This window comes from Nyctereutes procyonoides, unplaced genomic scaffold, assembly GCF_905146905.1.
Source record: "Nyctereutes procyonoides isolate TBG_1078 unplaced genomic scaffold, NYPRO_anot_genome, whole genome shotgun sequence".
Classification (NCBI taxonomy): domain Eukaryota; kingdom Metazoa; phylum Chordata; class Mammalia; order Carnivora; family Canidae; genus Nyctereutes; species Nyctereutes procyonoides.
In genome coordinates, this window is record NW_026575040.1 from 22,808,552 (window position 1) to 22,821,841 (window position 13,290).

A 13,290-nucleotide genomic window follows, 5' to 3' on the forward strand; every position below is an offset into this window, starting at 1 on the left:
GGAGTGAAGTGTTCTAATCTAGATGGTTAACAGTGCATGCCATTATTCTGCAGCCAATTGGAACCCACATCCATCTGTCCTTTCTGAGCTCACCCAAACTCTCCAGGCTTGCCATGTCCAAACAGTGGTGCTCTGAAATGGATGCTCCCCAGGGCTGCTAGCAGCTGCAGGAAAAGCACCTATGAGAACTGCAGAAGCCAACCCAAATCTACTTCAAGTTCTCCATGGTCAAAGCCATTGCCAATGCTATTAGAACAAGCCTAGGACAAAAAAAGATAAAAATAATTGACACAGGAAAGGTGATGTGACCATTACAAACAATGTCATCACTGTTCTGAAGCATTATAACCCAGCAGCCAGAATGCTGGCAGAGCTGTCTAAGGCTCAAGATAAAGAAGTAGGAGGTGGTACCACACTGATGATGATCATTGCTGGTTCTCTTAGATTCCTGTATGAAGCTTTTTCAGAAAGGGATTCATCCATAATTTCCAAGTCATTCCAGAAGGATTTGGAAAAGGGTATTGAAACCTTAACTCGTCTTGACCCGTGGAACTGAGTGACAGAGAAACTGTTAAAAAATGCAACCACTTCACTGAACTCAAACATTTTCTTCATGTTCAATCTGCTTTCCCCATTAAGTGGAAATGCAGTGAGGGAAGTGATGGACTTGGATGCAGCTACTGGTGTAGAGCTTAGAGATACCAAACTAGTTAAGAAACCTCAAGGGTATTATGCCAAGTAGAGTAAGTCATATGGAGAAAAACAAATAATTATGATGTCTCTCCCAGGTGGAATCTAAAAAAAAAAAAAATTTTTTTTTCTTCCTAAAAATATTTTATTTTATTTTATTTTTTTTTATAAATTAATTTTTATTGGTGTTCAATTTACCAACATACAGAATAACACCCAGTGCTCATCCCGTCAAGTGTCCCCCTCCGTGCCCGTCACCCATTCACCCCCACCCCCCGCCCTCCTCCCCTTCCACCACCCCTAGTTCATTTCCCAGAGTTAGGAGTCTTTATGTTCTGTGTCCCTTTCTGATATCTCCCACACATTTCTTCTCCCTTCCCTTATATTCCCCTTCACTATTATTCATATTCCCCAAATGAGTGAGAACATACACTGTTTGTCCTTCTCCGATTGACTTACTTCACTCAGCATAATACCCTCCAGTTCCATCCACGTTGAAGCAAATGGTGGGTATTTGTTGTTTCTAATGGCTGAGTAATATTCCATTGTATACATAAACCACATCTTCTTTATCCATTCATCTTTCGATGGGCACCGAGGCTCCTTCCACAGTTTGGCTATTGTGGACATGGCTGCTAGAAACATCGGGGTGCAGGTGCCCCGGCGTTTCATTGCATCTGAATCTTTGGGGTAAATCCCTAACAGTGCAATTGCTGGGTCGTAGGGCAGGTCTATTTTTAATTCTTTGAGGAACCTCCACACAGTTTTCCAGAGTGGCTGCACCAGTTCACATTCCCACCAACAGTGTAAGAGGGTTCCCTTTTCTCCGCATCCTCTCCAACATTTGTTGTTTCCTGCCTTATTAATTTTCCCCATTCTCACTGGTGTGAGGTGGTATCTCATTGTGGTTTTGATTTGTATTTCCCTGATGGCAAGTGATGCAGAGCATTTTCTCATGTGCATGTTGGCCATGTCTATGTCTTCCTCTGTGAGATTTCTCTTCATGTCTTTTGCCCATTTCATGATTGGATTGTTTGTTTCTTTGGTGTTGAGTTTAATAAGTTCTTTATAGATTTTGGAAACTAGCCCTTTATCTGATATGTTATTTGCAAATATCTTCTCCCATTCTGTAGGTTGTCTTTGAGTTTTGTTGACTGTATCCTTTGCTGTGCAAAAGCTTCTTATCTTGATGAAGTCCCAATAGTTCATTTTTGCTTTTGTTTCTTTTGTTTTCGTGGATGTATCTTGCAAGAAGTTACTGTGGCCAAGTTCAAAAAGGGTGTTGCCTGTGTTCTCCTCTAGGATTTTGATGGAGTCTTGTCTCACATTTAAATCTTTCATCCATTTTGAGTTTATCTTTGTGTATGGTGCAAGAGAGTGGTCTAGTTTCATTCTTCTGCATGTGGATGACCAATTTTCCCAGCACCATTTATTGAAGAGACTGTCTTTCTTCCAGTGGATCATCTTTCCTCCTTTGTCGAATATTAGTTGACCATAAAGTTCAGGGTCCATTTCTGGATTCTCTATTCTGTTCCATTGGTCTATGTGTCTGTTTTTGTGCCAGTACCACACTGTCTTGATGACCACAGCTTTGTAGTACAACCTGAAATCTGGCATTGTGATGCCCCCAGCTATGGTTTTATTTTTTAAAATTCCCCTGGCTATTCGGGGTCTTTTCTGATTCCACACAAATCTTAAAATAATTTGTTCTAAGTCTCTGAAAAAAGTCCATGGTATTTTGATAGGGATTGCATTGAACGTGTAAATTGCCCTGGGTAGCATTGACATTTTCACAATATTAATTCTGCCAATCCATGAGCATGGAATATTTTTCCATCTCTTTGTGTCTTCCTCAATTTCTTTCAGAAGTGTTCTATAGTTTTTAGGGTATAGATCCTTTACCTCTTTGGTTAGGTTTATTCCTAGGTATCTTATGCTTTTGGGTGCAATTGTAAATGGGATTGACTCCTTAATTTCTCTTTCTTCAGTCTCATTGTTAGTGTATAGGAATGCCATTGATTTCTGGGCATTGATTTTGTATCCTGCCACGCTACCAAATTGCTGTATGAGTTCTAGCAATCTTGGGGTGGAGGCTTTTGGGTTTTCTATGTAGAGTATCATGTCATCGGCGAAGAGGGAGAGTTTGACTTCTTCTTTGCCAATTTGAATGCCTTTAATGTCTTTTTGTTGTCTGATTGCTGAGGCTAGGACTTCCAATACTATGTTGAATAGCAGTGGTGAGAGTGGACATCCCTGTCTGGTTCCTGATCTTAGGGGAAAGGCTCCCAGTGCTTCCCCATTGAGAATGATATTTGCTGTGGGCTTTTCGTAGATGGCTTTTAAGATATCGAGGAAAGTTCCCTCTATCCCTACACTCTGAAGAGTTTTGATCAGGAATGGATGCTGTATTTTGTCAAATGCTTTCTCTGCATCTAATGAGAGGATCATATGGTTCTTGGTTTTTCTCTTGCTGATATGATGAATCACATTGATTGTTTTACGAGTGTTGAACCAGCCTTGCATCCCAGGGATAAATCCTACTTGGTCATGGTGAATAATTTTCTTAATGTGTTGTTGGATCCTATTGGCTAGTATCTTGTTGAGAATTTTTGCATCCATGTTCATCAGGGATATTGGTCTGTAATTCTCCTTTTTGGTGGGGTCTTTGTCTGGTTTTGGAATTAAGGTGATGCTGGCCTCATAGAATGAGTTTGGAAGTACTCCATCTCTTTCTATCTTTCCAAACAGCTTTAGTAGAATAGGTATGATTTCTTCTTTAAACGTTTGATAGAATTCCCCTGGGAAGCCATCTGGCCCTGGACTCTTGTGTCTTGGGAGGTTTTTGATGACTGCTTCAATTTCCTCCCTGGTTATTGGCCTGTTCAGGTTTTCTATTTCTTCCTGCTCCAGTTTTGGTAGTTTGTGGCTTTCCAGGAATGCGTCCATTTCTTCTAGATTGCCTAATTTATTGGCGTAGAGCTGTTCATAATATGTTTTTAAAATCGTTTGTATTTCCTTGGTGTTGGTAGTGATCTCTCCTTTCTCATTCATGATTTTATTAATTTGAGTCTTCTCTCTCTTCTTTTTAATAAGGCTGGCTAATGGTTTGTCTATCTTATTAATTCTTTCAAAGAACCAACTCCTGGTTCTATTGATCTGTTCCACAGTTCTTCTGGTCTCAATTTCGTTGAGTTCTGCTCGAATTTTAATTAACTCTCTTCTTCTGCTGGGCGTCGGGTCGTTTTGCTGCTTCTTCTCTAGCTCCTTTATGTGTAAGGTTACCTTTTGTATTTGAGTTCTTTCCAGTTTTTGAATGGATGCTTGTATTGCGATGTATTTCCCCCTCAGGACTGCTTTTGCTGCATCCCAAAGATTTTGAACAGTTGTATCTTCATTCTCATTAGTTTCCATGAATCTTTTTAATTCTTCCTTAATTTCCTGGTTGACCCTTTTATCTTTTAGCAGGATGGTCCTTAACCTCCACGTGTTTGAGGTCCTTCCAAACTTCTTCTTGTGATTGAGTTCTAATTTCAAGGCGTTATGGTCTGAGAATATGCAGGGGACGATCCCAATCTTTTGGTATCGGTTCAGACCCGATTTGTGACCCAGTATGTGGTCTATTCTGGAAAAAGTTCCATGTGCACTTGAGAAGAATGTGTATTCAGTTGAGTTTGGATGTAAAGTTCTGTAGATATCTGTGAAATCTATCTGGTCCAGTGTATCATTTAAAGCTCTCGTTTCTTTGGAGATGTTGTGTTTAGAAGACCTATCAAGGGTAGAGAGAGCTAGATTGAAGTCACCAAGTATAAGTGTATTATTATCTAAGTATTTCTTTACTTTGGTTAATAATTCGTTTAAGTATTTGGCAGCTCCCACATTCGGGGCATATATATTGAGGATTGTTAAGTCCTCTTGTTGGATAGATCCTTTAAGTATGATATAGTGTCCCTCTTCGTCTCTCACTACTGTCTTCGGAGTGAATTTTAGTTTATCTGATATAAGGATGGCTACCCCTGCTTTCTTTTGAGAACCATTTGAATGGTAAATGGTTCTCCAACCTTTTATTTTCAGGTTGTAGGTGTCCTTCTGTCTAAAATGAGTCTCTTGTAGACAGCAAATAGATGGGTCCTGCTTTTTTATCCAGTCTGAAACCCTGCGCCTTTTGATGGGGTCATTAAGCCCGTTCACGTTCAGAGTTACTATTGACAGATATGAGTTTAGTGTCATCATGATATCTATTTAGTCCTTGTTTTTGTGGATTGTTCCACTGAACTTCTTCTTAAAGGGGAATTTTAAGAGTCCCCCTTAAAATTTCTTGCAGAGCTGGTTTGGAGGTCACATATTCTTTCAGTTCCTGCCTGTCTTGGAAGCTCTTTATCTCTCCTTCCATTTTGAATGAGAGCCTTGCTGGATAAAGTATTCTTGGTTGCATGTTCTTCTCATTTAGGACCCTGAATATATCCTGCCAGCCCTTTCTGGCCTGCCAGGTCTCTGTGGAGAGGTCTGCTGTTACCCTAATATTCCTCCCCATGAAAGTCAGGGACTTCTTGTCTCTTGCTGCTTTAAGGATCTTCTCTTTATCTTTGGAATTTGCAAGCTTCACTATTAGATGTCGAGGTGTTGAACGGTTTTTATTGATTTTAGGGGGGGATCTCTCTATTTCCTGGATCTGAATGCCTGTTTCCCTTCCCAGATTGGGAAAGTTTTCAGCTAGGATTTGTTCAAATACATATTCTGGCCCTCTGTCCCTTTCGGCGCCCTCGGGAACCCCAATTAAACGTAGGTTTTTCTTCCTTAGAGTGTCATTTATTTCCCTTAATCTGTCTTCATGGTTCTTTAATTGTTTATCTCTTTTTTCCTCAGTTTCCCTCTTTGCCATTAACTTGTCTTCTATGTCACTCACTCGTTCTTCCACCTCGTTAACCCTCATCGTTAGGACTTCTAGTTTGGATTGCATCTCATTCAGTTGATTTTTAATTTCTGCCTGATTGGATCTAAATTCTGCAGTCATGAAGTCTCGTGAGGCCTTAATGCTTTTTTCTAGAGCCACCAGTAGCTGTAGAATAGTGCTTCTGAATTGGCTTTCTGACATTGAATTGTAATCCAGATTTTGTAGCTCTGTGGGAGAGAGGGCTGTTTCTGATTCTTTCTTTTGAGGTGAGGTTTTCCTTCTAGTCATTTTGCTCAGTGCGGAGTGGCCAAAAACAAGTTGTATTGGGAAAAGGAGAGAAAGAGAGAGAAGGAAAGAAAAGAGAAAAAGAAAAAAGAAAAAGAAAAGAAAAAGAAGAGAAGAAAAAGGGAAAGAAAAAGAAAGAAAGGTGAAAAAAAAAGGGGGTGGGGGAAGCAATCAGAAATCAAAAAGAAAAGAAAAAAGAAAAGAAAAAAAAAACACGGGGGAGTATTTCTGTAGACTTTAAGTCCCTTGACTTCCCCTGGAACTGGTCCGTCCAGCTGGTCTTCTGGGGGAGGGGCCTGCTGTGCTGATTTTCAGGTGTTAGCACTTGGGTGAGCTGCTCTGCCCCTGCCTGCTGCAGGGCTCAGCGGGGGTTGTTTACCCCGTGAGGTCTCAGGAGGATCAGCCGCAGTTGCTATGGCAGCTCTGGAAGCCTGGAGTCAGCCTCCACAGGAACTACGGGGCTCGGGCTCTCGGCTCTCCGTCCGCAGGGCCTGGAGGCTCCGGGGCGGGGCCGCTGATCTGCTCAGCTCGGGGCAGGAGCGTCCTCGCTGTCCTGGGCCCTCCCGGCCTCTGCCTGTCCCGGGGGGAGGCCGGATCCTGGGCTGTGTCCCGGCGCCCTGTGCTCCGGGGCCTGCGCTGTGGGATTCGCGCTCCCGCCCCGCAGCCCCCTCCGCGGAGCCGCCGCCCGAGCCCCTCCGAGCTGCTCCGGTCGGTCCCTCCGTGCGTGCTGCAGCCCTTAGGGAGCTCGGAGCACTCTCCTGCGCTCGCAGGTGTCTGTTAGTGTCCCCGGGAGCCCGAGGGCATCCCCGCCCTCCTGGGTCCTGCTCCAACTCCCTGCGAGCCCCTTTCCGCCGGCCCGGGAAGGTTGGTGCAGCTCCTGCTCCTCCGGGACGGGGCTCTCCTGTCCTGGGGACACTCGCCCCGGCCTCAGCCCGGCTCCTCGCGGGACCCCTCCCCCTCGGAGGCCTTTTGTTTATTTATTTTTCCCCCCGTCTTCCTACCTTGATAGAAGCGTGAACTCCTCTCACTGTAGCATTCCAGCTGGTCTCTCTTTAAATCTCAGGCCGAATTCGTAGATTTTCAGGATGGTTTGAAGGTTATCTAGGTAATTTGTTGGGGACAGGTGATTTGGGGACCCTACTCCTCCGCCATCTTGCCCCTCCCCCCCAAAATTTTTTTTTAAAACAACCTCATTGATAACCAGAATGGTAGTTGCCAGGGTCAGGGAATGGGTGAATAGTGTTTTTGTTTTGTTTTGTTTTGTTTTGTTCTGGTTTATTTTTATTTTTTATTATTATTTTTTTAAGATTTATTTTTTTACTTGGGAGAGAGGGAATCTCAAGTAGATTCCCTGCTGAGCAGACTCCCTGCCAAGTGTGGAGCCCAGTGAGGGACTTGATTCCATGACCCTGAAATCATGACCTGAGCCAAAACCAAGGGTCAGATGTTCAACCAATTGAGCCACCCAAGCACCCTAAGTTTATGTATTTAAGTAATCTCTACCCATGATATGAGGCTTGAATTTACAACCCTGAGATCAAGAATCTCATGTATAGTTATGTGTACAGTTTATGTACTTTATATAGCGCATATATATATATATATATATATATAATTGAGTGAGACAAATGATGACTACAAATGTAAAACAGCTGGTTGTCACCCAAAAGATGACCTAACCAGAGTTAAAAAGGCTAAGATTGGGCTTACTCAGTTTTCCTTATCTGCTCCCAAAACAGATAGGGATAATTACATAGTAATTTCCGATATGTCCAGATGGGCCCAATGCTAAGAAAGAAGAGAGCCTATATTCTAAATTTAGTGAAGCAAATTTTTTTTTTATTTATGATAGTCACAGAGAGAGAGAGAGAGGCAGAGACACAGGCAGAGGGAGAAGCAGGCTCCATGCACCGGGAGCCCGATGTGGGACCTGATCCTTGGTCTCCAGGATCGTGCCCTGGGCCAAAGACAGGCGCCAAACAAACTGCTGCGCCACCCAGGGATCCCAGTGAAGCAAAATTTTTAAGCCGGATATAATGTTCTTATACAGAAGTTTATTCTTAAGAGATGCTGCTCTTAGTGATATTGCATTACATTTCCTGAACAAAATGAAGATTACGGTGGCTAGAGATATTCAAAGAGAAGACACTGAAGTTCTCTCTAAGGCAACTGGCAACTGGAACCAACCCAGTTGTTCAATTTGACCAGTTCACTGGGGACATGTTGGATTTGGCTGAGCTAGCTGAGGGGATCAATTTAAGTGATTCTGGCAAACTGCTCAAAATCCTGGGAAAGAAGTTACAGTTGTGCATGGTTCTAACAAATTGGTGATTGATGAAGCTGAGCGCTCCATTCACAATTTCCTATGTGTCATTTGCTGTTTAGTGAAGCAAGAGCTCTTCTTGTGGGGAGTGGTGCTCCAGAGATAAAGTTGGCCCTATGGTTAACTGAATATTCATGAACATTGAGTGGTATAGAATTCTTTTGTGTTCTAATGCAGATGTAATGGAAGTCCTTCCAAGAACACTAGCTGAAACTGCTGGCCCGAATCCCATTTCTGCAGTAATAGAATTAAGAAACTGGCATGCCCAAGGAGAAAAACTGTAGACATTAATGTCCAAAAAGGTGGTATTTTCAATGACTTTGAAATAACAGGTTGTCCAGCCTTCATTGGTTTCAGTCAGTGCACTTATCCTAGCAACCGAAACTGTCTGGAACATTGTACAAATTGATGACGTGGTAAACACTTAGTAATCTGGCTAACACTTCCTCACTTGGCATCATCATGGCCACTGACAGTGTGGTTGGAGTAGAAGACTGCCTTGATGTTTCTTGTTCAGAAGACTCTTTCCAGGTCTTGGTCTTCCATTTGTCACTTGCTCGAAATGGTATTTGTACACTTTAATGACAATACTAAATACTTGGTTTCAGAAAATAGTATGGTATCCCTCCAGGTCTTTTACGCCATTATAAAAACTGGACCTGCTCTTTTGATTAGTCTTTTTTTTTTTTTTTTTTAGAGAGAGGGAGAAAGAGAGAGGAGAGAGTACAAGCAATGGAGGTGAGGGTGCAGGCCAGAGGGAGAGGGGGAGGATCCCAATCAGCCTCTACAGTCAGCACAATGAAAGGTTACATTAACTCTCCAATAATGCAGAATGCACTAGGATGGAAGAACAAGAAGAGCTCTATGTTCTGAAGAGAAAGGGCTCATAAGACTAGTCAAGGGCGCCTGGGTGGCTCAGTCAGTTAGGCATCTGACTCTTGATTTTGGCTCGGGGTCACGGTCTCAGGGTCAGGCAATTGACCTGATGTAACCTTTCATTGCTTTGTATTTTAGGGTGTTTCTTCCCTATGACTATGAGAAACAGTGTCTCACTTTTTTTGTGTGTGTGTGCATAGCCATGCATGACTATGTCTGTAGGAGAGACTCCTAGAGATTCTGAATCAGTTTATGTGTATTAAAAGCTGCCTACCACAATTATTATTCGAAAGAGTCTATCTATCCATACTTATGCCAGGGTAGGGAATATTTAGCTCTTCACACTCTTGCCAGTATTAAATTTTCCTAAGTTTTTGCCTTTATGGCTTTTGGAGTTTGGGTCTTTTTAGGAAGGTCATCCTTGTCCCAAGATTATAAAGAAAATCTGTGTTTTGGGTCACCGAAGCAGTCTGTAATTCTTTAAGTATAGTATGAAGTAGGGATTCACTTCTTCTAAGGTAGATATTTGAGGTAGATATTTCAGCATTGCAGGTAGATCATTTGCAAATATCTTCTCCTATTCAGTAGGTTGTCTTTGTTTTGTTGTTTCCCTTGCTGTGCAAAAGCTTTTCATTTTGATGTAGTCTCAGTAGTTTATTTTTGTTTTGTTCCTTTGCCTCAGGAGAAATACCTAGAAAAAGTTGGCATGGCCAGTGTCAGAGCAATTACTGCCTGCACTCTCTTCTAGAATTTTTTTTGTAAGATTTATTTATTTATTTTAGAGAGCACATGTGCAAGTAGAAAGGGGAGGGGCAAGGGAGATAGAATCCAAAGTCAACTCCCCACTGAGCATAGTGCCCAACTTGGGGTTTGATCTCATGACCAGAGATCATGACTTGAGCCAAAACCAAGAGTTGGACACAACCCACTGAGCTACCCAGGTGCCCCTTTTCTAGGATTTTTATGGTTTGAGGTCTCACATAAAGGTCTTCATTCCATTTTGAGTTTTTTTGTTTGTTTATGGTGTAGGAAAATAGTCCAGTTTCATTCTTTGCATGTAGCTGTCCAGTTTTCCCAACACCATTTATCAAAGGGCCTTTTTCGCATTGCATATCCCTGCCTCCTTTGTCATAAATTAATTGATCATATAATCATACATTTATTTCTAGGCTCTCTATTCTGTTCTGGTGATCATACTGTTTTGATTACTAAGCTTTTTTTTTAAGATTTTATTTATTTATTCATGAGACACAGAGAGAGTCAGAGACACGGATGGAGAAGCAGGCTCCATGCAGGGAGCCTGACGTGGGACTCGATCCCGGGTCTCCAGGATCAGGCCCTGGGCTGAAGGTGGTGCTAAACCACTGAGCCACCTGGGCTGCCCTGATTCCTAAGCTTTATAATATATCTTAAAATCTGGGATTGTGATAGCTTCAGTTTTGTTCTTCTTGCTCAAGATTTCTTTGGCTATTTCCATGGTTCCACACAAATTTTAGAATTATTTGTTTTGTGAAAAATGCTGTTGTATTTTGATAGGGATTACATTAAATCTGTAGGATGCATTGGATAATGTGGACATTTTCACAGTATTCTTCTAATCCATGAGCATAGAATATCTTTCCATATGTTTGTGTCATCTTCAATTTCTTTATCAGTGTTTTATAGTTTTCAGAGTACAGGTCCTTTACCTCCTAAGTTAAATTTATTCCTAGGTATTTTGGGTATAATTGTCTTAATTTTTCTTTACTACTTCATTATTAGCATATAGAAATATAATTCATTTCTGTAATATTGATTTTGTATCCTGCAACTTTACTGAATTGATATATGAGTTCTTGTAGTTTTTTGGTGGAGTCTTTAAGGGTTTCTATATATAGTATCATGTCATCTGCAAATAGAGTTATACTACTTCTTTACAATTTGGATACCTCTTATTTCTTATCTGATTGCTGTGGCTAGGACTTCCAGTTGTGGTAATAAAAGTGGTAAGAGTGGACATCTTTATCTTGTTCCTGAGCTTGTAGGAAAAGCTCTCAGTTTTTCATCATGGAGTATGATGTTAGCTGTGGGTTTTTCGTATAGGCCCTATATTATGTTATGTTTCCATAAACCTACTTTGTTGAGGGTTTTATTATGGATAGATATTGTACTTGGTCAAATATTTTCCTGCATGTATTGAAGTAATCATATGGTTTTGATCCTTGTTGATGTGAAATATTATGTTGATTGATTTGCCAATATTGAACCACCCTTGCATCCTAGGAGTAAATCCCACCTAATCATGGTGAATGATTTTTTTTCATGTATTGTTGGATTTGGTTTGCTAATATTTTGTTGATGATTTTTACATCTATATTCATGAGGGATGTTGGCCTGTCGTTCTCTTTTTTTGTAGTGTCTTTATCTGGTTTTGGCGTCTGGGTGATACTAGCCTTGTAGAATTAATTTGGAAATTTTCCTTCCTCTTCTATCTTTTGGAATATTTTGAGAAGAATAGGTATTAACTCTTCTTAAAATGTTTTGTACAATTCATCTCTGAAGCTATCTGGTCCTGGACTTCTCTGTTCATTGAAAGTTTTTTTGATTAATGATTCAGTTTCATTGCTGGTAATCTGTCTGCTTAAATTTTCTGTTTCTTCCTGATGCAGTTTTGGGAGTGTATATGTTTCCAGGAATTTGTCCATTTCTTCTAGGTTGTCCAATATGTCGGCATATAATTCCTCATAATATTCTTATAATATTTCTCCTTTTTCATTTCTGATTTTGACTGTGTACTCATTTCCCCCTCCTCCCTTTCTCCCTGTACGAGTCTAGCCTTTTGTTGATCTTTTCAGAGCACCAGCTCCTGGTTTCATTGATCAGGTTCTCTCTTTTTTTTAAGTTTCTTTTTTTTTTAAGAGTTTATTGACTTATTCATGAGAGACACAGAGAGGGAAACAGAAACATAGGCAGAGAGAGAAGCAGGCTCACTGTGGGGACCCCAATGTGGGACTCAACCATTGAGCCACCCAGGTGTCCCTTTTTTAAAGTTTCTATTTCATTTATTTCTACTCTAATCTTCTTTCCTTCTATTGGTTTAGGGTTTTGTTTGGGTTAGGTTGCTGATTTGAGATTTTTCTTCTTCAAATGGCCTGTGTTGTTAAAAACTTCCTTCTTAGAATAGCTTTTGCTGCATCCTAAACATTTTGGGTTATTGTTTTTATTTTCATTTGTCTCTGTATATTTTTTTATTTCTTTGATTTCTTGGTTGACCCATTCATTATTTAATAACATGTTGTCTGACAAAAGTTTCCATATATTTGTGTTCTATATTTTTTTCTTGTGGTTGATTTTGAGTTTCATACCATTGTGCTTGGAAAAGATGAATGATACAACTTCATCTTTCTGAATTTTGTTGAGACTTGTTTTGTGGCCTAACGTGATGTACTGTGGTGAATGTTTTATGTGCTCTCAAAAAGAATGTGAATTCTGCTGTTTTAGGATGGAATGTTTTGAATATATGTTAAATCCAACTGGTCCTTGTGTCATTAAAAGCTATTTCCTTGTTGGTTTTGTTTAGATAATCTAACCATTGATGTAAATGGAGTGTTAAAGTGCCCTTTTATTATTGTGCTACTTCCAATTACTTCTGTCATGATGGTTAATAGCTGCTTTATGTATTTGGGTGCTTCCATGTTGGGTGCATAAATATTTACAATCGCTTTGTCTTCTTGTTGGATTATTTCCTTTATGATTGTGTAGTGTCCTTCTTTGTCTCTTGTTACAGTCTTTGTTTTAAAGCCTATTTGTCCAATATAAGTACTCCTACCCCAGGCTTCTTTTCCCCTCCATTTGCTTCATAAATGATTTTCCATCCTTTCACTTTTTTTTTTTTAAGATTTATTTGTTTGTTTGAGAGAGAATGAGAGTGTCGGGGGTGAGACGGGAGGGAGAGAGAATCCCAAGCAGACTGCCGATTGCAGAGCCTGACTCAGGGCTTGATCTCACAACCTTGAAATCATGACCTGAGCCACAAGCAAGAGTCAAACCCTCAACTGACTACACCACCAGGCACCACCCCCTCACTTTTTTAAAAAGTTTTATTTATTAAGTAATCTCTACACTTAATGTGGGGCTCAAACTCATGACCCCAGGATCAAGAGTTGTGCACTCCTCCAACTGAGCCAGCCAGGCATTTCCATCCCTGTACTTTTCACTCTGATTATGACTTTAGGTCTGAAATTAG

General features: G+C 40.8%; 1 pseudogene; it reads left to right on the forward strand.

Annotated features, from left to right (window-relative positions):
- Positions 1-224: 224 nt before the first annotated feature.
- Positions 225-8,617, forward strand: LOC129506266 (T-complex protein 1 subunit delta-like; annotated as a pseudogene).
- The last annotated feature ends 4,673 nt before the right edge of the window (positions 8,618-13,290 follow it).